General features: G+C 40.6%; 1 protein-coding gene and 1 non-coding gene across 2 annotated transcripts in view; one reads left to right on the top strand and one right to left on the bottom strand.

The window, feature by feature from the left end:
* The window catches only part of LOC118995324 (uncharacterized), a 98,187-nt gene that overhangs the window by 60,949 nt on the left and 9,834 nt on the right, over positions 1–27,404 (top strand). The window lies entirely within an intron of this gene.
* LOC118995637 (U6 spliceosomal RNA) lies at positions 19,711–19,815 on the bottom strand. Its single transcript, XR_005068332.1, has one exon. It is a non-coding gene; the product is annotated as a U6 spliceosomal RNA (small nuclear RNA).

Below are 27,404 nucleotides of genomic sequence, written 5' to 3' on the forward strand. Positions count from 1 at the left end.
TTTGAACAGGTTGAGTAAGATTAAATTTTGATATTACTTAGGATTTCTACATTCACAACTCTATAATAAAGAGATATTTTGCATAATTATTTTTTTGTAAAATTAAATACAATATAAACCAAATGTCATAATTTTTTAAAAATGTATCATGTAAAAAATATCACTAAATGTTCCCATATTAAGCTTCTTTTGTCTAAGACATACTTTGTCATATTTTTAAAAAGAAGTAAAGTCTGAAATAATATGAGTTCCGAGATTTACTTCAAAATAATCCAGAGCTACAGGAAAAATAAAATGAGATTGACCATGGGATGTTGATTTCAGAAGCTGGTAATAATTATATGAGGTTTCATTATATAATTCTCTCTACTTTTGTATATATTTTAAATACTCAAGGATAAAAAGTTGAAAATAGGAAGAAAAATCCAAAATAGAACTTAGTACTTCTTTTTTTAAAAGATTTTATTTATTTATCTTTAGAGGGGAAGGGAAGGAGAGAGGGAGAGAAATATCAGTGTATGGTTGCCTCTCCTGTGTCCCCCGCTGGGAACTGGCCTGCAACCCAGGCATGTGCCCTGACTGGGAATCGACCCACGATCGTCTGGTTCGCAGGCCCGCGCTCAATCCACTGAACTATGCCAGCCAGGGCAGAACTTAGTACTTTTTATGAAAGATAAAGACCAACAAAAAATATCTTTTAGGTCTCTATTATTTTAAATGTTTCCCTTGTGGACACCCTTCCCAACTTCCAAGTCTATGTCATGTGCCACAATGAGAGGACATAACGTCATTTTACATGTCATTCCCTGTTTAGTTTCCTCCGCTGTATATATCTTCATCACAAATCCCACCCCCGAGAAAGGAGGAACCATGACTATCTAATTCATCATCTCTCCTCACTGCCTACCACACGTTGGGCACGCCGGGCCCTCAGTATATATTTGCTAAATGAGTGAGTAAATTAACCACCTAGTCAACATGCACAAAGCAGCAGTGAATGAACAGAGGATGGAATAAATACCCACAAACCCATCTCCCATTGGAGAAGCAGAGCACCATTGAACTGTAGAGATTCCCCTATACATTCTCTCCCATTCCTTCCATCCCCTTGTCTCCTACGACCCCCAGAGGCCTCCACTATCCCAAAGTTTTTAAAACTTTTTCAGAGTCAGACTGCATATGTAGGTAAGCCTAAACAATAAAAATGTGTTGCCTGTTTTTAAGCATTTTGAACTTTATAAAAATAGTAGCATACTGTAAGTATTCTGCAACTTGGACTTTTAACCACACAGTATTTCTAAGCTTCATCCAGGTGAATGTATGTAGCTGCAGGTCGCTCATTTGTACTATATAGTATTACATTGAATAAACTTACTGCTGTTGATTTATCCATTCTGTTTGTAGCCACTCAACTCCCTAGATTCTGACAGATTTCGTTTTCCAAAGATGGTACATCAACATTTGGCATATCAAGTGCTCTTTCACGTCACGGCTTTGCCACTACCTGGTGAATAAGTGAAGTTTAATTCTCCTGTCCTTGAATGGTGGTGGCTTGTGACTGCTTCCACCAGTAGAGTATGGCAAAAGTGACACAGTGTGACTTGACCTCTGAGGCTAGGTCGTGTCCTCAGGGCGAGGCAACCTCCTCCTTGTTTTCTAGGAAACTCAGGCTTGGAGCTCTGAGCTGCCATGAAAGAATTCCAAATGCCCTGAGGTTATCCTATTGCGAGGAATCCAAGTTACATGTAAAGGCCACATGTAGGCAGGATCGTTGGCAGTTCTGGACCTCAAGTGAGCACAGTCCAGGTGCCAGACATGCAGGTGAAGGGTCTGCTTGTGACCCCAGACCTCATCCTGGGGGAGAGACTAGCTAGTCCCCATGAGGCCTATTCAAGTTACTAACACATGAGCCCAAAGAAATGGATGTTGTTTTGAACAGCTAAGTTGGGGGGTAGTTTGTTGTAGTAACTGGGATAATCACTTTAGCCATTGTCCCTCCTCTGTACCTGTATCTGCCTGACAAAAACTTTCTTCTTGTCATTGAGGCTTGTCTAACTCAGGTCAGCCAATGTCTTTTTGTCTGATACCCACTGTGACTCCGTCTAACCAGATCCACTTGTAATTACTTATCACAATGTTATAAAACATATCCTCTAAAATCCTCCTCTCTGTCCCCACCAATTCAACAGGACTCCCAGAGTCCTGCTCAAGCAGAACCACCCGCTCACCACTCGTCTCTTCCTCTGACATTGAACTACTTCAAAGACGACTTCACCTCTGAGTACCTTTGTCCAAGTGGTGCTCCTCACAGTGTGGTTCTTTGGAACCAGCTGGGTCCTTACTGAAAAGGCAGATTCAGGGCAGCCCCCAAGACACACTGAGTCTGAACCTCTGCATTTGCAGCAAGCCCCCCAGGTGCACCTTAAGCACATTCTAGTTTAACAACCATGAGTCTTACTGGTTTCAGGCAGAAATCCTTTTCTCTTTGCCAACTAAAGCAATGAGAACCTTGGTGTCCTAGACCTCTAGAACCTGCTGCTTTTCCCAGGCTCCATAGAACTCTGACCCCAAGGTCGTGCAGCAGATGCTCAGGAAGCAGAGTAGATCTCGAACTTAAAAATTAAATCAGCCCTGCCTGGCATAGCTCAGTGGATTGAATTCAGGCTGCTAACCAAAGGGTCACTGGTTTGATTCCCAGTCAGGGCACATGCCTGGGTTGCAGGCCAAGTCCCCACTTGGGGGCACACAAGAGGCAACTACACATTGATGTTTCTCTCCTTCCCTTCCTCTCTATCTAAATATAAATTTCAAAAACTTTTAAATCTTTAAAAAATGACTAAATCAAAGACTAAATGAGAGGATGTGGAACTTTATTGTCTAGAAATCATGGCGAAAAAGATTCTGATTTTCAGATCACTATAGGGGCTAGTGTTGAGACTGAGGAAGATGTAATTCTCAATGATAGTTAAGATACATAATGGTTATATCGATAAACCTATGTGACTAAATATCATGTGACTTACCCCAGGAATCTATATTTCAACTAATGTGAAACAGTCCCCTGTGGAATTTCTCTTTCCTTATGAGCCTTTATAAACGTTCTTTCAATTCTGTATTTCTGTTTCCAGAGTTAGTTGTTTATATGTTTGTATATACCCTGCCTCACTTTACAAAGGATTTGTTGCATGTATGTATGGAAATAAATACAAACAGGTGTCCAGAATGTTTCCGTACTCAAGCCAACTGTTGCAGGAGCAGAAGCCAGGAGCCGTCTACCTTCCGGTCCTGTGTATCTCAGGTGGTTATCACGTGTGCCTGCTCGTAATGTAGCATGGAGATATCCAGTGGTGCTTGAATTAAGAGATGTGCTCTTAGCTATAGTCGTGTGAATATTACAAGTTCCTCTTTCTTAGCCCCTGTTTATTGTTTGTGTTCTTTTTGTAAGCCACCTCAAAACTTCCATGTGGAAGGCAGAAAACACAAGAAAGGAAAGAGAGGGGGAGAGGGAGGGGCAGGGGTAGACCTGAAGAGGATAGAGGAGTCCCTAACTGGAGAGTCTCTCTCTGCCGTTGTAAGAATGACTGAGTTCTCGGGGCTCAGAGATGAGTCTCCAGTCTGCAGCACCAACCTGATACTCCCCTGGCATTACTTGTTCTCTGCTTTTCCCCAAAAAACTTCTTGTAAGCCCTGGCTGGTGTAGCTCAGTGGATTGAGCACAGGCATGTAAAGCAAAGGGTCGCTGGTTTGATTCCCAGTCAGGGCACATGCCTGGGTTGCAGGCCAGGTCCCCAGTAGGGGACACATGAGAGGCAATCACACATTGATGTTTCTCTCCCACTCTTTTTCCTTTCCTTCCCCTCTCTCTGAAAAAATAAATAAATAAATACATAAATAAATAAAATATTTAAAAATTCTAAAAAAAACCTTCGAATTGTTTATAAATGCTTTGAAGTTAGAGATTAAGTATATTTTTGCTAGCCAACCTCAAGATTACAGCAGTTGGTACACGTCCTTTTTATTTTCTGTCAGAATTTCTCTCTTATAGGGAAGCATAAAATAGCTCATTTTGCAACCATAACATATAAAAATACTGTAACAATAGTGCAAATGAATATAATTTTGAACAATATACAGATCACATACATAGAGCATTTCATTTCATTCTCATAGCAACCCAATAATGAGCGTGGAAATGGAATTACTATTTTTCTCAGGCTTTTTAGATGTGCCATCCCTTCTTCCTTAAACACAGTTTCACCTGATATACACATGGCTTTATCCCTCGGTTCTCACCCATTTCACTTAGATGTCACCGTGCAAACCCTTTCGTTGACTACCTAAGCAAAACAGTGTCCCACTCCCCACTAGCACTTTTGCCATCTGACAAAATGTGACTTCTGATTGTCTTTCAGTATTCAGATGTGAACTCCATGCAGGTGGGAATTTATTTTGTTTGCCCAGTCCCCAAATAGTGTCTAGCACATAGTAGATGTTCAATAAACAAACGGATGCATTATTCCCATTTCACACATGAGGAGTAGGAGGTATAAGGGAGATATATATGGCTGACACAGCATATCTGAAGAGTGGCAGATTCAGAGTAGATCATAGGTGTTAGCAAGTCGTGCTATATTCTCAGTACCGTTCCTGAGATATTGTGCTAACCTCACCTACATGACTGACTTCAAAGCATAATAAGTTCTAGAAGAATGTGAGATCTGGAGCCCTCTTTTAGCATTTTATGAGTGTTATTGGCAGCAGCAAACAAAATTAAAGTGGGTTACGTTTCCCGACGTGGGTAGGATGGTAGGCAAACATCTAAGCCATGGTGTGGGTAGAGCAGTCAGCACCACGCAGAAAACAGATGTACAATTCCTGGGTGCTCATCTGGCTCACCTGGCCCTGAACAGTGCCCTTCCAGAGCACTCTTTGTCAATAAGAACACCATTACTTCAGCAACAATAATAGCATCTTAAGAGATGATGCCATGCCATAAAGGTAACAAAAGCCATTGGCCCCTCTCGGTGGTGGACCATTTAGCAGTGTGATTGGTAGGGGAGGTTGTGTGAGCACCTGAGAGGGGAACGACCTTTGTAAATGGGTCCATTAACTTCAGTGTTTTGGTTTGCTTATAACATAGCAATAAAGAAGACCTCACATAATTTTAGATAAGTGGCTTCCCCTGGCGTTTAAAGGTGATTGATACATGTTTGATGCTAAATACAATTTTATTTAACCCAATTGACCGCCATTGACCGCCATTCTACTCTTCTATTGATCAGCCTATCCCATATTAACTAGCACTTTCTAACAGATCCTAAAAGGGAACGCTAAAATTGCAAGAGGCCTAAGGGATCACCCATTAATAGCCCATCATTTTAAAGGTGAAGAAACACAGGCTCAGTGGCCTTATCAGTCATACCCAGCCAGGGAGTGATGCAGTCACAACTTGAATCTGCAGTGCTCTTTCTACGACACATAATTGGATCACGTTTTGCACAGGGTCTGCCATTCCCAAACAGTCTGTTAAAGGGTTCTGAAATTAATGGCCTTGAAGCTTGGCAACGTTGTGAAGTAATTTTGAACGATTTGTAAATCATTGTAGAAAATATAGATTAAATGATTTTCATTATGCTTCTCGTGTTCTTTGGATAGTAGTCTAGCTCTGCAAATTATCATGTCAGTATGAGTTATATATTATAAATATTATCAATGCAAACATTTGGTTAAACAATAAGCCAATTTCCTGACCAATGATATAATTGGTTATATGATATAAGCATGTGATATAATGTTTATTTTTCTTGAACTACAATGTTAGGAGCCAATAATGAATCTGAAAGGCGTGCACATGGATATAGAATTGCCTCAGCTAATGCCTATTCTGTAATAATTAATTCATTCAGTTTAAAAACATATATACTAACCACCTCCCATGCACCTGTGTGGAAGATGTTTATTGGCTATTCACCAAACCAGTTCCCTTGTCCTGCTGGGCACCGCAGCCAAGCAGCACTGAGTTCCGGACACTGGGTTGTGAGACACAGTGAATGTGCCACAAAAGCCTCCCACAGGTGATCCCCCATTTACTTTCCTCATCACCCAGCCAGATGCAGAGGACCCGACAGAGCAGTCTGAGCCCCAGGAGAGGGCAGAGCCACAAAACAGAAGGACCCTGGGTCCTTGAGTCACCACTTGAAGGAGAGAAATCGGTGTGATGGGAGCACAGCAGACAGTCTTAGGAAAGGCTTTCAGAAGTTGATTTTTATCAGAGATGGACACTGAATTAAGGTTTGAATTAAGGTTGGGAGAAAAGAAAGCAAAGTCACCTTGGATAGAAGAGGAAGCATGGGCAGAGCTTCAGGTGCAAAAACCTTGGGTTAAGTTGCAGAGACAGCAAGTTGTCTAATGCAGCTGAAGCACAGAGCAGAACTCAGGCAATGCTTTCAACATGGAGGCAAAAACTGGGATGGGGTCAGATTATGAAGTACCCCTTGTGCCAAGCAAGCTACAGGGTAGGCTTTACTGTATAGGCATTAGAATCCAGAAAAGGCTTAAAAACTGCAGAGTGCCATAAACAAAACTTTACTTTAGAAGGTAAACTGATGAAGGTAGAAAATGACTGGGAAGAGGAAGCAAATGTGAGAGGGAGATAGTTACTATTGGAGAAGTCTAGGCAGGACACAATGCAAGGGCCGATCTAGGCTGCTCAGAAGAAATTCAAGTAAAAGCAGGTACAAGAGACCATTGAGAGGAGGCACTTCAAAAGCAGGGATTTCAGAAGCATCAAGTTCAAGTGGCTGTTAGGTGTCAGAAGTTAAAGTAACATTAACCGGGGTAGGGAATGCAAGAAAATATTCAGATTAGAAGAAAAGATGATGAATTTGCTTTTCAGCATGTTGAATTCAAAGTCCAAATTAAAGAAGCCACCCAGTGTGCAGTCTGCATCTACATATGCAGAACTCAGAAAAAAATTCTAAATTGGAATTATAACGTTGGGAGTTGGCAATAGAGATGATGGTTAAGCCATGGGAGTGGATGAAATCTGCCAAGTGTATAGAGGGAAGGGAAAAGGGAGGAGAAAGGATTTCACTGGAAACATGAAAGAGTGGTTAGAGGAGTATAAAAAGCATCAGGCGGGGAGAATATCATGCCAACCAGAGGAGGAGAGACTTTAAGACTCCCACCCACACAGAAGAGTTCAGACCAGACCATCAGGGAAACGAGATACGCTAACTAGCCACAGAGTAGGATTATAGAGCCTGGAACTATGTCAGACACTGTAGGCATGGTCCAGTGATTTGCCAGAGAATGCAAATCTGTCATCAGATTCAAGTGAAAAATTCTGGCTGGCAATCAGAGATGCAACAAAAGGTCAAAGATCCAGTAAATGCAGAACCAGGGAGGTGGAGGAGCAAGACTGAAAAAAGGCAAAAAGAGGTCCAGAATTTTTGCCAGAGCAGCTTCTTATCAGGTTCTGGCCAGATGGTAGACTGGGTCAGAATAAACACAAGTGGTGGTCAGTTGCTTCCAGTAAGAGGCCTGAAGGGCCACTGGGGGTTGGTAATTAGCTGTTCAAGCAACTTGGTTAGTTTGGGAGGCAGGTGCCACACTGCAGTAGTGTGAAGGAGATGTAGATGTCTTCTCAAAATTGGTGAACGTTAATGAAATGTTATGGTCGCAGGTTAAGGAACAGTCAGAGTTAATAGAAAACCTATATCGGATATTGCTAGGCTGAAGGTAAGAATCTACTGGGGAAGGAGAAATGGAAGACTAAAGAGAGTATCATTTAAAAAATCAAAGTGGAAGTCACAGGAGATGAGACCAAAGTACCTATGGAGAAGCTAGCTGTGCAAATTATGTCTTATCTTGCTTTATTATGCCTTTTGCTAAGAAAAGAAAAATATGGATTAAGTATAGACAGCTGGTGAGGAATACTGGAGTAGTCCATAACTGATAGTCTTTGTTTTTTTTTAGTGAAGCAAGACTGGGTCACCCTGTGAGGAGCAGGTAAAAGTTCGTGGAGAGAGCAAAATTTGAGAATAGTAGCTGCAGAGATGGAAGGCTGCCTGGGCGTGTGAGAAATTCTATTTACACTGCAGACCCAGCCCAGGCAGGGAGTCAGAAGAAGATTCTCTCGCAGTGATAAGAACCAGAGGTCTCAAAACAGGGGCACGCAATACATAAAGCGTATTTTGCCTGGTGGAAGCAAAGGACAGAAAAGGAGACAAGCATATTCCAAAAGAGATGATGAGTGTGTGATGAATAGAACTGATGAGTCCACCCTGCGCTGCTTCTGGGCAAAGGTAATGGCCTATCACAGTTTCTACCCCAGTGCTCGACACATAAAGAGCATTCCATAAATGTGGAATGAATGAATGAGTGAGCACATACTTGAAATTCAGGCTGGTTATGGGGGAAATGGAGTAGGAGGATGTTAATATCCTGAAAGACTAGGAAGGAGTTAAGAAGCAGGAATGTATGATGAGGCAGAAGAACAGGTTTTGTGGCAGAGAAAGAGTTTAAGAAGAGAAAGAATACAAGGCTGTGGTCAGAGAAAGTCATTTCAAAACTCAGATTCTCAGAGGAGCAGTTTCAGGTGATTAAGAGGTCCCCAGCATGCTCCTGAAAGTGGGGTGGGTACAGTGGAATGGAAGTGAGTTTCAGTTCAGGGCAGGCTGCTGGATGGCTCATTAGTGCCCCGTATCAGGGAGTCACTGAAGATGGGAGCAAAGGCTGGAGTACAGGAGACTGGGAGCCACGTTTCCAAGTCCTTCGGGATTAAGAAAAAACAAGAACCCATATATTTCAATAAGATAATAATGGCTCACTCAACCACTCAGAATTCTTGTGACAATCAAATAAAAGAATAATTGTACAAACGTTTTTGCTTCGAAGTAAGAGATACAAGTGGGCAGCATGTCCTTCAAAAGAGGAGAGATTATTAAATGAAAACTATACAAAATTGTCAGGAAGAAGTTTCAGGGAGCCAAAATAATCCTGAGTCCTCTTCAAAAAGCTGAAATATAGGAGCACCTAGCATGTTGTGGAGGAAGCAATATCACTAGAAATAAATCTGGGATTCAATCAAGGGAAACAGGAAGAGAAAATGACTTTAGCTGCTAATTTGGTGCAAAGATCTGCAAGCTTTAATCTACGTCATCCTGAGTCGTCATAGCAGCCATACAAGGTAGGTATTATTACCCCTGATTACAAATGAGGGTAAAGGGATTGTGGGTCAGGAACTTTCTCGGGGCTGCACAGTCATTAAGCAGAGTGGTCGGGATTTGAACCCAGCTCAGGCAAATCAAGTCTTCCCCCCAACACTCAACTATGTCACATTGCAACTCCATGCATTCAGTTCTTTACAGAGGAACTGAGAATATAACTCATTGGAATGGCACAGGAAGAGCTGGTAGAGGACAGAGGCCATAGATGCCAGGGCAGCCTTGCGTTCCAGCTGGGGACACGGATGCTCGGCGGTCGTGGGGTCTGTGTAAAGTCCACTGCCACCAGTATGGATGTACACTGACTGCTTTCAAGTTTTAAATTTTTAAAAATGTACACGAACAGTTAAGCAGTCATCATGCCACTTTAACAAGCACCCTGGAGGAATCAGTTATGAATTCCCATCTCAGAGGACTCACATATGTACATTTAACAGCTTGGATTAATTTACTAATTCATCTAATCAGCCTGCCATATTATTAGCCCATTTCCCTAAATCTTGTTATAATTCACATATTAAAAAGGCAATGTCTTCCTATTATCTTTCTGCAAAATTAGAGGAAAAACTATAAAAACATTCTTTTAGATCATCGGTCATAATTTTAATGTATTTTATGGAGGAAAATAATTAAATCATGTCCTTAAAGTATTTAGGGTATTTGAAAACTGCCCTTTCAAGCATCTGGGTGTTATTTTTATAATCTGGTTTATGCCATTCATTTCCTTGACAAATCCTTTCTTTATATATAGCACAGAAATATACATTAGCCAGGTCCCAAATGGCTCATCAAAAATTCTGAGCTAGAGAATGCAGAATAAAGAGAAGTGTTATTTGGTGTAAATGCTGTGAAGCAGGAGCAGCTTTCACAGCCAGAGATCTGTAGATGCGCAAAGACTCTTATGTAACACAAATAGGACTCGGCAGGTTTGGGGCGGGTAGTAGCTGCTTCTCTCCCTTCCCGCCCTACATGCACGCACTTAGGTCTGCTCCTCAATCCCTCCTCCCTTCCCCCAATAACCCCAAAAGTACTGCCAGGGTTTATGGGGAACCTCACATGCCACACAAAAGAAACTTCCCCAGGTTCCTCCTGTAGACTTCTTTTGTCTAGTGACATCTCCCCTCTCTGTCCGTCCTTGTTCTCTCAAAAACCCTCTCTGTTATCCCTGGCAATTCAGCTCTTCTTAAGTATTCTTTAAAATGCAGGGAGAAATACATTTTTAATTGCCTTTTCACACACAGAAGCTATATATGCACCTAAGTCCTCATTTTACTGCCCAAAACTATTAACTAAAGAAGGTCCACGTAGCACAACTAGGAATAGAATAGGGGTCTTCATATGTTGTTGCTCTGCTCACCACCCCATTTGGTAACCTCCAAAGTTCCTTCTAACTTTAACATTTTATCTTTTGCCTGCTCTGTGGCTCGTGATGGATTTGGGCATTGATATATAATGGCCTAAATAAAATTACAATAATGTGAAGGGCTTGGAATGAGGAAGGGGCACTTCATGTCTTTACCTTGATAGAATAGTTCTTGACTGATGAAAAATGCCCAGCTACAAAGAATTAATGACCTTGCATCGTATCATGTATATATGCATGGCTACCTGTCCATAAACCAGCTTTATTGTTTGGTTTTCAGTAGGTGCGTAGGTCTTGTTGGGTTCATCTCTTTTTGGTTTTTAACTTTAAACTATTTGATTTATAAAGCATGCCAATTAGACACAAACACATTTTTATATAGTTCTACAAATGTAAGAAATATAAACATGCTTTATATGATAAATAATGTTTTAAAAGTTGCTGAAAGGCAGTGGCTACCCGATTTGTGTACAACCTTGCAAAATGCAATACATCGACAGTTTAAAGTTGATAATTCATATACAGATGTGGCTTAATGTGTTTATGTCTTTAGGTCCTGAATTTATTGACTCAATTTTCAGATGCTATACTTGTAATTGGGAATAGTGGGGTATTACCAAGTGGCAATATATTTGTAACAACTAGCTATTTATTTAGCTCATTGTGATTTAGTCGGAATTCAGCTGGGCAGTTGTTCTGACCTCATTTGGGATCTGTCATGAGTCTGTGGTCAGCTCTCGATCAGGTTCAAGTCAGATCTGGAGCTTCAGGTCAGGTTCTGACCTTGGCAGGGCTCTCTCACATCTGGGACCACCATTGGGATAACTGGGCTGACCTAGTTCTGGTGCTTCTGGTCTCTCATCTCTTGTTTACCTGATAGAAGAAGGGGTCCCACGAGAGAAAGGCCTACAGTTGCTTAAATCCTAGGCTCGGCACTGGCACCCCGTCACTTCTGCCACATTATACTGGTTAAGTCACAAGCTGAGTGCCAATTAAAGGGGTGGGGATAGGGACTTCACTTCTTGGTGCACATAGCTGCAAAATCACATTGCCAAGTGGATGGATACAGGGGAGTATGACAGTGAGACAGGCCACAGTAAGGGCTCAGTGTAGTGTTTGACTCCATTAAAAAAGTGTTTAGCTAAGTAACTCAATAAATGTAAATGACCCCACTACCCTAGGATTACCTGAATTAACTAGGTGAACCAGACTAAGTAAATTCTTCACCCCTATTAAAGTGAATTAATTCTTCACTCTTATTTTATATATATTCTGAAATTTATAAATATATGTACATACAAATGTGTATACTCTGATATTAGTCACTCCCACTTTATAAGCACAGCACAGAGTTGAAATCTTAGAGAATATGTACATGGTCATGTAAAGTCCCATGTCCTTAGACTTCGGGCAGCGGGGCCTTTCACAATAGCCTGTGGGTTGTTTTACGATTTCCTGAAGGCGGCACCGAGAGAGCAGCCGCAGTGTTTGACATGATGTGAATCTGGCACCAGCTATTTCCAGGTAGACAGCCTCCTGAGAATCACGCAGCCTCTGCTGGGACGGTGGTCCAGCCTTCTTTATAAACTGGAGGTGGAAAGAATTAAAGTGTCTTCAAAAAACTGCTCTCTCTTTAATAATGGGATATGTGATGCTTCATTCTGTAGTTTATATCCCAAATGCTGCTCGAAACCGGTATTTCACTGAGTACTTCATGATAAGCCGTTTGTTCAGAATGAGCTTTGGAGATACTTTCATTCACAGTCATATGATGAGCAGGATAAAACTTGAACTCAATTCTTAAGAATCTATTTCTGTATCATATAGCTTTATTCATCCTGTTTATGCCTACTGAAATGTCAAACTGGTGATACAATAACACAAACGTCTATTTACCTGATACTTAAAGATGCTGCGTTGCTTTCATTTTTTGCACAAAAAAGTGAAATATACTTTTCTAAGTGGCTTGTCTTATATCTTTGTGATTTTTGAAATCTCACTTTACGGAGACTTTTTCTTTAGTTTGTTTGGTCATTTTATATGCTTGCTTTTTATATTCAGATCTAATGATGTTGAATTCAACAGTCAGATTTCTTACCTAGATATCTAGATATGAGGAGATATAATGACCTTGATTTAGCTTTTTCGATGAATGCTGAATTATAAATTAGGAATGGAGAATATCTGTTGGCTTTAATTAGCATCTCACTTATTGCCTAGTTCTCTTAATAATTGTCATCTAATTTCATATAAAAAGTTTGCAAACTAGCTGCTAATTTATGAATTTATTAATGTATTAAACTATTTCACCTTTAATAATGGCAGCAATAAATTTTATTTGTGTGACATCTAAGCTTGAATTACTTTTATTGTATTTGAGAATAGGTGCACCAAATCAGATAGGTAACATTACAAGAGAAAGAAATAATAGAAAATTAAGCATAAAACAAACTCTGACTCAAGATTTGAATGTTTATGTATGGAGGTACTTGCAATTCAGCTTTTATTTTATCTTTTTACTTTATTGTTTGCACTATTAGTTTTTAAAAGGCAGTTTAATCACCCTTATCTGCTTACATAAAGTAAATTTTAAGAAAAGTACAAGAAACTTATTTCAAAGCAATATTATTTCAATTAAATGTAACATTTCAAGTTAATTTTTAATGTAGGAAATATTTTTCATCATTATAAGTTTTTTTAGAAATAAAGGTTCTCAGAATCAAGACAAGAACTTTCCAGGAAGTGTTACTAATCACACTAAAGTGATATGGGAAACTTGAGTTCAGCATAATCATTTTCTCTTTTTTTAAAGTGCAAAGCTGCGTCCACTCAACAGTCCAAAACATTCCTAGCAGTTGCGTTGAGGGGAAGTCTTGGAGGGGGAGAAGGAATATGTTAGAAATGGTCATGTCATGTAAGCCCAGGTAATTCACCTAAAGAAACTAATTACTTCAATTTACAAACAACTGTAAATTATCCTGTATTAATTGTAATTAATTCTGTGGGAGATTTTTTATTCTGGCTTGAAGACAATAGGAATGAATAACTATAGTGATAAAAAAATAATGCCTTACTCCAAATATGAGTAGCCATTCCTCATGATTTAATTAAAACCTCTATTGATAGGATATTTTTTTGCTGTGTAACTTAAAAGGACTTAAGACATTTGTGATGACACTGTGAATTTCAGTCTTTGAAGTTTACTTTTTGTTTTTATGACATAACAATCTCTTACAGAACACAACTTCAAGTCAACATAAAATATGCAGATTTCTAAATGCCAAGATAAGCCAACTAAACAATCACAATGACTTTGAACTCCTCATCCCAAAGATGCATTGGGTGCATGTTTTATAAACTGAAATAATAAATAATAGATTGGGTCTAAAAGTAATTTGTGTTTTTTGCTGAGCCATCTACTCCCAAAATATCTAGGTTCTGAGTCTCTAATACAGTATACTATAATTTTATTCCTATCTCAAACTCTCATGTGCAGAGGCAAAAGCAAAACTTGTAGTTTTTTGTTTCTTTTAAATGTTTTGTCTTTTTCTCCTGTCAGCTAAAATAGTTTCCTCTTCATTCAGAACACATAAAAAGGAAGAAGAGGAGGTTAGAAATTATGCAACCTTCTGCTCCACCCAATTCAGTTTGTTGACCACTCTAACTTATTAAAATAGGAGTTTTCAGTCAAAAGAAGTAATTCCTTAACTCAACTAACTTCTGTAAAAAAAAAAAAAAAATTTTTATAAAGGCCTAGGCAGCCAGCCACCTGCTCTGCCTCTTCATTCTGAGTGGTCCATTTTCTTGGCCAGCAAGCGGCGCTATAATTTGCTGCAAAGATAAGTAGGCAGGCAGGCATTTTTTGAACTTTGCCAGATTGGGAAACTGGCAAATATCCTTTTGATTTCTGAAGCCATGATGGAAATATACAGAAATGCTAATCATCTTAATTGTGCCTAACATTTGCATTCTTATACATCACACTTTGGGAAGGGACTTAGAGTAATATCAAAGAATAAGGGTTCCATGACTCGGTGAATCCTTGATTCTCAGATCCAACACATGGAATGTAGACACCAACTCTGGCCTCTTCTCACTGTGTGATCAGACACTTGGGCTTCTGTCTACACCCACTCATTTGCCAGTGATGATGTACATTTACTGTTTTGCATTCTGTGAGCCTGCCTATTATCTTTGCAAGCATATTGCTAGCCTTACGGGATTAAGGGCCACATATCTAATGCATATCTGTGTTTCCTACTCTATATATCCTACATGTGTGTTGATTGATTTTTAAGCCAATAGAATGTTTTGTTTTGGTTTTTACAAGTCAGTTCTACTGAAATTCTATGCATAGAGAAAGGCTTTTAGTTCTTGAACTCGTTGCAAACCAGACCCAGGTCCATTCTCTTCATTTTCAAGTAGACACGCTGGATGTGTTTAATTTGGAATGGAAAGAGGAATATTGCTTAGGGCATAGTTTCCAAAAATGTGTTCCTCTGTCAGATGTTAATAGATGTTATTTTTAGGGTTCCATAGTCAAACGAGTTTATGAAATGGAAGATTAAAATTAGTTAAAACCAGTTTCTTTATGGAAAGACTGCTCTGGAAAGTTCATATGCGAATGAGCACTTATAAACCCCTGAGAGAGCGATAAAGTATGTGGTTTCCTACCTATTTGACCATAAAAACCATGATTTTGAAGAGCAGCTCACATGGCGACTTTTCTGCAGAACACATTTTGTGAAGCCCTGATCTAGGAAGCGAGACAAGAAAGGCTGCTTAGTAAATATATGTGGCAAGAGGAAGAGAGCTCAAAGGTGGCAGAAGTGATATTTGGAGTCCAGGAGTGGTATCAGTCAGGATAGCTAGGTTCTTATGCAGCGGTGACAAAAACAAAACAAGAGCAACAAACAAAAACAATAGATCAGTGATTTAAAACAGATAGAGCTTATTTGTGTTTATGCCTAACATTGGCCACAGGACAGCTGCGTGCACTGCCCCACGCGCTTTCATTCAGACAGGCAGCAGGAAGAACCTCCATAGAACCAGAATGTCACAGGTCACCACGGCAGTGGAGAGTCACATGTAGACTATTAAAAGTACCCACCCAGAAGCGACCCATTCAACTTCTGCTCACATTGCATTGGCCAAAGGACATGACATGGCCATAGCTAACTCATAGGGCACGGAAGGCGTAATGCCACCATGTGTCGGAGAGAAGAAAATCAGAATCTTCGTGTGAATGTTCCTGGTGGCTACACAGAGGTTGAGGACAGCCGCCTCCCCCAAGGTCATCTACTTCCCACATCCAGTGACTTATAACTACAGGCCAGGGCCCTTGCCCCAACTCAGGACAAGTTTGAGGGGCAACCTTAGATTCACAGGCCTTCAGAGGGTTTGACTGAGGCCTTTGTTAAGACTACACGTTGGCCTAGACTTTCCTCCCATCCAATCTTGCTTTCTTCATTTCCTTCCTAAAGAAGGAAGGAAATGAAGAAAGATTTCCTTCCCAAAAACACTTTCTACAGAAGTTCCTGCTTGGTAATCTGTGTCTCAGAAGCTGCTTTATGGGAAAGCCTGTGTGCTATACTATACAATGTATGTCCTTGAATAATATAAAATACTACTTTGTGTGTTATTAAACTTTATGTCAAAGGAAGTACACAATTTGCTTCCTTGCCTTCAAATTATGTTTTTGGGGCTTATTGACATTGATTTATATAGCTCTAATTTGTTTATTTTAAATGAATTTTGGAAAATACCACAAATTTACTTACCTATTCCCCTATTAATGAAAATTTGTTTTTTCCCAATTTTTTACAGTTATAATTTTGCTGAGATATTTTTGTACATATCTACCTGTTCACATATACAAAAGCCTTTCTAATATATGTGTTATGTATGTATACATGTGTGTGTGTATGTAACCTAAAAGAAAAATTGCAGTAAATATAGGGCATGTACATGCTTTATATTCTCAATTTTATTAGATGTGTTTCTCTGAATAGTAATAGAGTTGAATATAAATGGCCATTTATTTTTCTTTTTCTGTAAATTGACTATTCATCTCCTTGCCCATATTATTGTTTCTATTGATTTATCTTGTTCTAATTGAGTTTTAAAAATGTATATCCCTGATACCATTTTTTGTCAGATATATGGTTAGAAATATTTTTTGCTAGTCTGTAACTTGCCTTTTAAATTTCTTTATAATGCCTTTTTTAAAATAAATAGGCCTCAAATTCTAATTCAGTCAAATTTATTCATCTTTATTTCTTTTACTGCCTATATGTTTTCTGTGTTACTTAGAAATTTTTTTCCTGTCCCAAGCCTTGAAACTATTCTGTATTTTTCTTGAAAAATTATAGCTTCTGCTTTTTACACTTGAGTCATTAATTCATCTGAGGTTTGTTTTATTTTTTATATAATGTAGCAGATATATGTTTCCATGTGGTTGGTCAGTTGTCCCAGCACTATTTTTTTCAACCTATTTTCCCACACTAGTTTGTGATGTCACTTCTCTGTGTGTGTGTGTTGGGCCGTCTGTGCTATTCATTGGGCTGTTTGTCCGTATCTGCCCTATCATTCTGATTTAATTACTATGGCCTTTTAATAAATCTTGATATCTGAAAAGTCAAGTCTCTTTCCTTTATTTTTCTTTAAAATTACCTTGGCTATTTTCAATTTTTTACTTCCAGCAAATTTCAGAACCAATCTAACTTTTACCAGATCAAATTCTCTGTTGGAATTTTGGTTGGAATTGCATGAGATATTGATATATTCATTCGGGGATAATTAATATCATTATGATATTGAATATTTCCATTTAGGAGAATGCTATGTCTCCAGAGAGGCTGTTTTTTACCATATACATGCCCAAGTTCCATTTTTTCAATATTGTGATGCACTCAAGGAAACAAGAAAGTGACGGAACAGGGACTACACATATGCATTGTTCCCGTTTTCTCTTTTGGTATAGATGGATTAAGTTAGCCACAGAGATGGTCTGAAATAAGCTTCAAGAATGACTGATGCCACATGAAGGTAGCAGCATCTGAACTTATCAGAAAGGCTGGGAAATCTAAACAAAGGAGTACAGTTATTAGATTCAAGAGAGCCAGAAAAACACCTTCTACATTAGCTGAGAAAGACAAAGTAAAAAGACTGATCTTCACTACTGGGAGTCATAAATGTTGGTAGACCAATATTCATTCATTCATTCTTAAACAAATATTAATTCAGTGCCCATTATGTTCCAGGCAACGTTCTAGCATTGGGGGAAGAGTAGGAAACCAAACAAAGATGGCCCTTTGTGAACCTGTTTAGGGAAGGGGTTCACAAACACTTACCAGGTACTGAGTACCCAGTGTATCAAAACTGTAAAATTGCTCCTTTGGTTCTCAAGATGCTTATGAGAAGATTAACTATCATGAGAATCACTAGAGCAATAATCAGTGCTCTGTGCATGATACACACTATAAATGTAATTAAAGCTCTGAGAAGAAAGGTAATTGGAGAATGATTGATAGATGCAGCAGGTTTCCTGGAAGAACTGTGTCTTGTGCTGGAATTCGAAGACAAGTAGGATTTGGTAGGAACACAGACGAATGGAGAGTGTTTTAGGTAAGGGCAGCAGCATAACAAAACACAATGAGATGAAACTCTGTGAGGAGACAGAGAGGAACTGTGCGCTTCTGGAGAAAAATCCTGTTGGGCCAGAGGAGGTGAGATCACATCAATCGGATGAGACCAGATTATGAAGGAGATTGGTCCACAGAAGAAGACTGTCCTTCTCTTCTGCTCCCTCTTCCTCTTCCTCCTCCCACTTTTACCATAAAGCAGAGAAGGGAGCTGTTAGCCTAACATGGATAGAGAGGAAGCATTGGAAAGTGAAGAGACAGGATGAAAACAGTTACTCTGAGCCTGACACAGCGTGAGAGTCTTCAAGGCACAGGACAGGTTGGTCTCTATGTCATGAAACTTACATTCAAGCCAGGAAGGCAAGACTAGTGTGTCTAATACTCAACTAACTAAGACTTGTAACCTAGGCATTTGCTGGGACCTCCTGCTCCGTGGCTTGAAACTGCCCTCCCCCCGCCCCCATCCAATGCAGAGCTGCTTGAATCTGAAAACTCTTTTCGTGCTTTCTGAAAATAAATCCCATGGGTTTGCATCTTTCACAGTCACTTAACAGCACCTGCCTCCACGTATGTTGCTTCTGTTTTTCGCCCTTGATCATCTAGGCCCAAATCTCGATCCCTTCACCACTTTCCATGAAATATACATGCTCTCCATGCAGTTATGACTTTATTTTAACTTTCTGAGCAACTGAGGATCCCAGAGAATGAGCACAGTGGGCCCTGCACAACCTTCTCCTGCTTCAGTGCTCTGCTCCCCGCTTTCTCTTCCCTGTTTCTCCTTTTCTGAATTGCTTGCAACAGCCTCAGGGCTGGCCCTCTTTCCAATGTAGACAAATCAGTCCCCCCCCATGCCAATCCTCACCCCAAACTGTCATACTAAAATAAATCAAGCTGCTAAGGAACAAACGGGAAGATGCTGTTTCTTAAAGACCGTGAAGTTTGTAAGTAATAAACGAAGCAAAAAATTCTCTAACACAGAAAACATGTAAGAGAACAAACCAACGCAGAAAAATAAATGCGCTTCAGGAAGCATGGTAAAAGCTGGGGATGTAAGGGCTACAGTAGTTCGGAGAAGAAAAAGATCAATCAAGAAGGGTTTTAATGGAGGAGATAGATCTCAAATTGGACCCTGGAGAAAGGCTAGAATTAGCATTGCAGGGAGAGGAGGCAGGAGGTCATTCAAGGTAAGGAAATAACTGTTGGAAAACCACAGAGGAAAGAATGAGCCTGGCGTCTGGGAAAAGGCAGCTCTCCACTGAGAATTTAGAAGCAAGATAAGGCTGACTGGGTGCTGGAAATGCTCGACTGATGGGCTCAAGGGTTTGGACTTAATTCAATACAAATCAAAAGCAGCAATAACAAATATACTTTGGAAAGCAGGGGACAAGGGAATCTCTGAGGGGGATGTGTCAGAAACAGGGACCTGTGTTCAAACACCAGCAGAACTGTCTCGCTCTTCCTGGTCTCTGCTCCTTTCTATTTTTTTTTTCTTTTCATAAGTTTGTGTATCATCCTTCTGCAAGGTCCATGCTCATCTTCTCTGTCGTTCCAATTTTAGTCTATGTGCTGCTGAAGCGAGCACTCTACTTCTTTCTGTAGGTTGGCTGCTTCTCCTGAAAATCCAGCTTTGTCTACCCAGGGACTGAGGTGATTCAGCAGATTCCTAGCTCACCAGCCATGGAGAAAAGGCTCTCACCTCTTGCTCCACCTCCAAATATCCAAGAGAAAGATGTGTGTTGGCTCGAATCCAGTACCCATGCCAAGAGCCAGCTCTGTGGTCAGTAAGGTCCGGCGGTGAAAGCAGGAGGCAGTTTCTAATGGACCACGCAATGAAGAAAGGCCAACTTGGGGAGGTGGAGAGTATAGGCAGTAAGGACAGTGATGGTATGTGGACAACCCCACTAGGACAGAGGTGAGTGAGGCAGGAAATCCAGTTTGTCCTGAGACTGAACTAACTCGCTGGCAGTTCTTATGCCAAGAAAACGGATTTATTTTTAGAAAGCACTTATTTAATAGCCTACTATTCTTAAGTTTTTATTATATCTCTCATTTTTTTCTCACTTTACTCTAATGTAAATCATTAGCCAGTACTTTGTGCCTTTCTAAGCCATTTCAAATTCTTTTTGGAAAAATGGGGAAAACATTAAAATCAACTACTTAACAACTATTACGAAGTGGTTGTTATGTTAACACATAGTTTCTGTTTTCAAAGAGCTCTTCATCTAGGGGTAAATATACCATGTATACTAATATCTGTCACAACAAATAGAAAATGACAAATGCCCCTAAAGAGGTATTGATAAGATGTGTTGAGTTCAGTTTATCTTAAGGTAAGAAATTGTATCATTGAACCTATGTATTCAAGTAGAATGGGATAGATTAACTTAAGACCTGAAGATATGGTCATGAAAGGCTTTCTACAGGAAAGAGCAGCATGAGACAAGATTCATGTGGGAGTAATGAAGGGCAGAATGTGTTGAGGAAACAGTTTGAACGTGACCCTAAGAGGGAAGTGGGCCAAGAGAAGAGGAAGCCTTCCAAATCCGTGCCCAGCTAGTGAGGCAGCCTTGGGAAGGTGGCAAAGGGATAGAGCTGGAGTCTTTTATAGAAAAATGTATGGGGCATTGTGAAAGAGTAATGAAGGAGCAACTAAGATGAAGCAACAAGAGAAACAGAACGAGGTCGGGGGTGAGGGAGCAGGGCGATAAGCAGTGTCCTGGGGCAGATGTACATCATGTAGTAAAGATCGTCCTCGCCTGAGACGTGAGCACCTCCCACCCCTGGAGGCCCCAGCTTCTACCCCTGACCCCCTGAGAGTCACGGTGAGACTAGAGGAGGGTCATCTCTTCCTACACCAACCCTGTTCAGGGTTGGCGGCCCCTCCGGGTGGCCCAGAGAACCTGCATGCCATAAAACCTTAGAGTGTCTCTTAAGATACAGGTAAGGGTTGTTCATACCCACAATCCATTTTTTTTTTGTACAAATCCAAAGACTTTTGCACAGTCCATGCTGGGTATGCATCCTTAGTCCCAGGATGCCATGTCCTCTGAACTGAGTAACCTTCCGTGTGGGTGTCCCTGTCCCCTGTCATGGAAGCTCTAGTAGGGAACTCAGTCCTTTTCTTGAGCAGTCAGCTGTCCCCTAACCACTCTCACATGGTGTGGATATTGACTTTATGGAAGATTTGGGGAAATGGAAGGGGGTTCACATGACAGAAAACAGATTCAAGTGGGAGTTTAGACGTATCTGTGTTTTAAAAGCCTGGAACCGTCTCATAACTAAGGGTTTCTCAGAGGCTGCTTCAGCTCACATAGTACCCAGCCTTGCACTATTTAGAAAGCTCCTCTCATTCTATCCCATATTTCCTTTTTCACTCTTCTCATTCAGAATTGCCCCCCAAGATTTTCAAGTCTTCCCACTCTGTCATATAGAGCAGTGTTCTCAGTCAAGGATGACTTTGCTCCCCAGGGGTGATATGACATCTGGAAATATTTCTGGTTTCCAGAGTTTGGGGGGTACTGCATGATTACCTAGTGAGCTGAGGCAGGGGGTGCTGCTACACATCCTACCATGCACAGGTGAGAGCCCCCCCACCCCCACCCAACACATCACTGTGTGAACCAACATGTCAACAGGGCAAAAGCTGAGAAACCACGACATGCCGCATCAGCTCTCCGGGGCCTCCATACTTCCCAGTTCTGAGTGTGCTCATAAACTGTGAGACAGTCCCCTCTGCTAAGTTGAAGGGGCCACCAGTTCCCACTGTGGCACGTAGGAGCAACAGAGACCCTGCCATTTCCTCTAACACAAGCTGCCCTTCTCAGAAAAAGCTGTGCTTTTGAATAGAATTTTTCCTTAATACATATGAAGTTCTCGTCCATACTCAACTCTCCTTACTCTGCCAGAAGGAGAAAGAGGGAAGGGGAAGGATGTAAATAGTGTGGGAGATTCTGTCCCACATCCCACTAGAGCATATGCCCCAGAGGAGCGCAGGAAGGGAGACGTGAATCTGATGTTCCTTCTCTGGGTCTCTGCTCTTGCATCGCTCTCATAGTATGAGCATCTCGCCATGCTGAGTGTGATTCAAGTGTTTAAAGATATACATTCTTTTGTACAACATGGCCCCTAAATGCAAGCCAACTACTTCATCAGGTGCTTAACTGAGAAAACAGCAATCTGTTCCAAGGCTGGAGGAAAAGCTGGCTGAGTTGGATGGTATGTCAGCCTCAAATGTGCATACAAATGGCCGTGTATAATGCACTTTAAGGGAGAATTACGGGATTTTCCCCCCTAGGAAATGTCTGACTTTATAGGATTTTCCACCTTGTGCATTGACTTTAGAACCAAACTGTGTGTAAAGTGCAAGTCGACATTTGGGAGGGGCGATTAGAGGTGTTGGGACAAAGCTTTGGTGGAAATTAAAGGTTGGGATGGTGCACAGAGAGAGAAAGAAGAAACGGTGAGCAAAGGGCAGAAAGACAAAGAGAGCATGTTGCTCCTCTACCCATTTTCAGGGACATCTGCCAGTATTTTAATTATCAAGGTATTAGATAATTGAAGAGAAGAGTTTACTAATTTTAATATAAAAGGGATGCCATGCTACAGAGAACTTAGTTTGTTGCAATGCTCATATTTTAAAGACGTTACCACACAATGTAGAATCAGGGTCTGCAAACTTGCGATGTAATATCTGTTGAATTTTTAATTCTCCTTTCTTGTGTGCCTAATGTAAAAATTTGCCATACTTGCCTTTTAATTGAATAAGTTATGTATTAGCTTGTGCTTTTACTTTGATTTAAAAAGCCACCAAGTATATAGCATGAACTCTAAATGTGTTTAAATATTAAATAGCAAGTAACAATGGCAACTCTTGCAGGTGTGCCTTTGATGTGAACGTTTGTATTGAGTGTGCCAGTGGCTTTGTGTGTGTGCAAACAGAAAGGCTGCAGAATAGGTGGTCACTGGGTATCTGTCTTCACTGGGGCTCATTTGGCCAATGGCCCACCCTCGATCATTTTAAATAGAGACTGTCCTCCTATTGTAAAGATGAGATGAGGAAAATGAAAATTAACTCATCAATATTGCATGGGTCAAAATTTTATGCAAGATTTTTAAATATAAATTGTATTCTAATCATTTCAGAAATTCCCATTTTAATTAAATACAATATTTTCAAAATTGTGCTGTAGTGTGTGGCACAGCCCTTCTAACTTGGGAGCCTTCTGAATAATGCACTAAATGAAAGGAAAATTGTTCTCTACTAAGTACTACTTTCAACACATAAAATTTTATAATGATTTTCTTTTATTTGGGCACAAATTAAACAAATGGATACTTTCTCTGGACCACATTGCTGCTCTTTATTGTCAAGACTGTAGTCCAGTACTCCTATAAAGTCAACTTTATGAAAAGTGGTCTAGAGTGATGAATCACAGAAATTAAATACTGGATTGGAAATACTGGAATATTGGAAAGCATGTAGAGGTAAGAGAGAGTTTCCTAATAAGTTTTAGCTGACTTACACAATAACACTATTAGAAAGAAAGTATTATTTGCATTCCAGAGAATGAACATGTTAAAGTCAAAGTTATAAGTGTCTGAGACAGATTTTGAACCTGGTCCTGTGGCATTCAGCGGTCCCTGACCTCTTCTCTACAGCATTCTGCTCAGCTCCCTAAACTCCATAATGAACTCAGTAATACTGTTTCCTAGTATAACTGCATCCAGACTTCACTATAATAGTATTCACTGTGGATTTGTATTCTGCCCAAATATTTCTGTTCTGTACGATCTAAACTAATGGGGCAATGTACCCAAATATCATGGAATGTACCTTATTAAGATTTGTTTTTCACCTTATAGTCCAATGCAGTTCCAGCAACTTCCCTAGGTAGCTTTCCTCCAATAGGTGACTCTGGGATCCAGTCTCCTGTCTAAACTCGAGAGCCCAGAGTCTAAACTCTAGGCATTCGTGGTAAGGAAAGTGAGGCAGTCCCTCAGGGAAGGTTATGACCGAGGAGCGTATCCCTTCACCCACACTAGGGACCAGGCCCAGTCATATGGACCCAACTTAAATGCAAGGGAGGCTGGGCTGTGGAGCTTTCCTGTGTGCTCGGAAAGAGAAACACAAAATCGAATTTGGGGAACCCATAGCATTTAATTCCATTTAAAGGAATTTACCTCTTCAAGCAGCAAAAAGATCTTATAAATATTATAAGTAATTACGTAAGTGCCCTGAACACGAGGTTACAGCAGGGAGAATGGAACTGTGCTGCAAGAGTAGCATGTTTTGCAATGGGAGGCTTAAGACAGAAGAAGAAATTGTGCCTGAATATTAGTGGAACGAAGCCAGGCAGACAGCCCTGAATACCAAATAGCCCATAAGAAAAATACGAAAAAGGGAGAGGTGATCCAATAAGGTCAGATGCCAAGTGCATGGACAGCAGGAAAGACTGGTGGTAGAGACATGGGTAGAGGAGATGGTTCAGAATTAAGGGCATGTAAAAACGTCATAGCTAATGTTTATTGCTTATTGTAAGCCACTTGTAAAACAGGTCGTTAATCCCCACAACCACCTCTGAGGTAAATTGTAATACCTCATTTCATAGGAGATGAGACTGAAGTCTAGAGTTTACATAATTTAAGACAGTCACCTGGCTGGGATACTAGACTCTATGCTTATTTTTTAAGATTTTATTTATTTATTTTTAGAGAGAAGGGAAGGGAGGAAGAAAGAGAAGGAGAGAAACATCAATGTGTGGTTGCCTCTTGCATACCCCCTACTTGAGATCTGGCCTGCAACCCAGGCATGTGCCCTGACTGGGAATCGAACTGGCAACCAATTGGTTCACAGGCTGGTACTCAATCCACTGAGCCACACCAGCCAGGGCCCAGACTCTATGCTTTTAACCTTTTTATTTTACTGCTACTCTAACAAATAAACACTGCTGAATTTTCTCTTTTGTGTGATCCCTGGCTATGACATAGAGGCACCTTTTTAAAAGAAAATATAGAAGGCTAGATATCAAAATTCCAATGTACTGTTTCATCCACTGATTTATTGGGCTACATTGGGTCTTTCTTCCTGACCTTATTTCCTGTTTGCAAAGTAATTATTTAAAAGGCTAAACAAACTGATAAGATACCTTCCTCCATCACCCTGCTTAAGACCCATCTTTGCTATTCCCGATCAGAGGAAACCCTATTTATAAATTCCTCCAGAGCAGGGAGTTCACAACTTCCTTTGTAATTGGTATCAACATTTTAAATGTATAAGCAGAGTAGATATATGGCATCTGGGATTTATAGAAAATCCAGAATTCTTCATCAAAATTCCAGGATGGCCAGCAAATTCTAAATAGCATATGAACCCCAAATGGCAAACTGTCTGCTTTCTGCAGACCCTCCACATTTATCTCACAGAGAGGTTGACAAGTCAGCCTGGCACCGTCTCCTTCTTTCTTCATTTAGTCCAGCCCATGTGCAGAATTTTTGCAGATTGGAGAAGAAACTACTAATCTTTCCTTAGGAGTCCTTTCTTGGCCCTTTGTGGTCCGAACATCTCCTAAGCAAATAGTGAATAGCCCCTGAAATCAGAGATCATGCTGATAGTGTTTAATGACCTGTTCTGCAGCTCAGGCCAAGCAGGCATGGGTATCAGCCAATCAGAAGGGACACGGGCTGTTAGTCCTGCCCATAGGCTTGTGCTGTGGTGCTCCGAAGGCACACCCTCCCTGTGCTGGCATACCCCTGGAGAGCCACACACTAGCTCTCTCTGTGTGAGAGGCTTAGGTTAAGGTCTGAACCTTAACCTAAGGTTCAGGTTCAACTATTTCTATGAAATAGTGTTGCATTTCAAACTGTTGACTTACGTCACATAACTAAAATCCTTGTTATATTTCAACATTTTTTGAGAGTCGTTTGTATCACATCTGTTTCTTCTAGCTGTAAAAGATCAATTAATTGAACCTAGCTTGTTCTGCAAACTTACCATGTGGCCTACTAAAAGATTAGTTCATCTTTACTAGAATAGTTAGTTACTTGATTCCGCTATCTTGGTTTCTTGCAAAAAAAAAGAAATGGCCCCTTTGGTTTTGAGAGTGTAAATCCTGATCCCAGCATCTACATCCCAGCCCCTGACAACACCCCGCCTTCCACCATCATTTCTTATACCCCTTCTTAGCTATAACCTTAGATCTTTGTGCCATAGTTTAAGCCCATCCCACTTTCTTCTCTGCTCAGCAGAGCTGGTCATTGCCTGAAAAAGACTGTTAGTCATCCGCTGTACTTTTTCTCCTCCTTTTCCTTTTGGTAGTAGAACTCCAGTTTTCACGTGGCATGGTCACCCTTCCCTAAAGATTGCTCTGGCTAATATGATGAAAGCAAAGTGATATGTCGAAATTACCTGGTCAAAGTTTTCTGTTTTTTAATAGAAAACGATGGATGTGATGCTGGTGCCCCAGCCCCCATGACACCGATGAGGACAACAGTCTGTGGAGTTAGAGAGCAGCAGGGCGTGGGCCCCTGAGGACCCCCTGCAGCAGCGCCCCCTCTCCACCTTGGACCATATTCATTTTTCTTGACTTTACGTGGGATGGAATTCAACTTCTTTTCTATCCAAGCCTCTGTGTTTTGGTGTCTTTGTGTAGCAGCTTCATCTGTACCCGACTAATACAATGGCAGGTACGAAATACCTAATGAGTATTTTCGGGTTAAAGGTTAACATATCACCAACAAAAGTGACCAGAATTGTGGTTAAATTTGCTGTATTCATAAGCCTGTCACTATGGTCTCTATGTTTGTGTCCCTACCCGAATTCATATGTTGAAACCCTCATTCTCAAGGAGGTGTGGGCTTGCCAGGTGATTAGGTCCTGAGAACAGAGCCCTCATGAATGGGGTTAGTGCCTTTATAAAAGAGGCCTCCCAGAGCTTCCCAGCCCCTTCCACCATGTGAGGACACAGGAGAAGTCTGTGACCCAGAAGAGGGCCCTCACTCAACCATGCTGGCACCTTGGTCTTAGACTTCCAGCCTCCAGAACTGTGAGACATAAATCTCTGCTGTTTATAAACTACCCAGTCTGTGATTTTGTTATAGGAGCCTGAACAGACTAAGACACATGTACAATTTGGACTGAACACATTTCTCTAGGATTAGAGTCAAAATATTTAG

Source organism: Sturnira hondurensis, unplaced genomic scaffold (assembly GCF_014824575.4).
Source record: "Sturnira hondurensis isolate 20B ecotype Veracruz unplaced genomic scaffold, ASM1482457v3 Scaffold0010128, whole genome shotgun sequence".
In the NCBI taxonomy this organism is placed as follows: Eukaryota; Metazoa; Chordata; class Mammalia; order Chiroptera; family Phyllostomidae; genus Sturnira; species Sturnira hondurensis.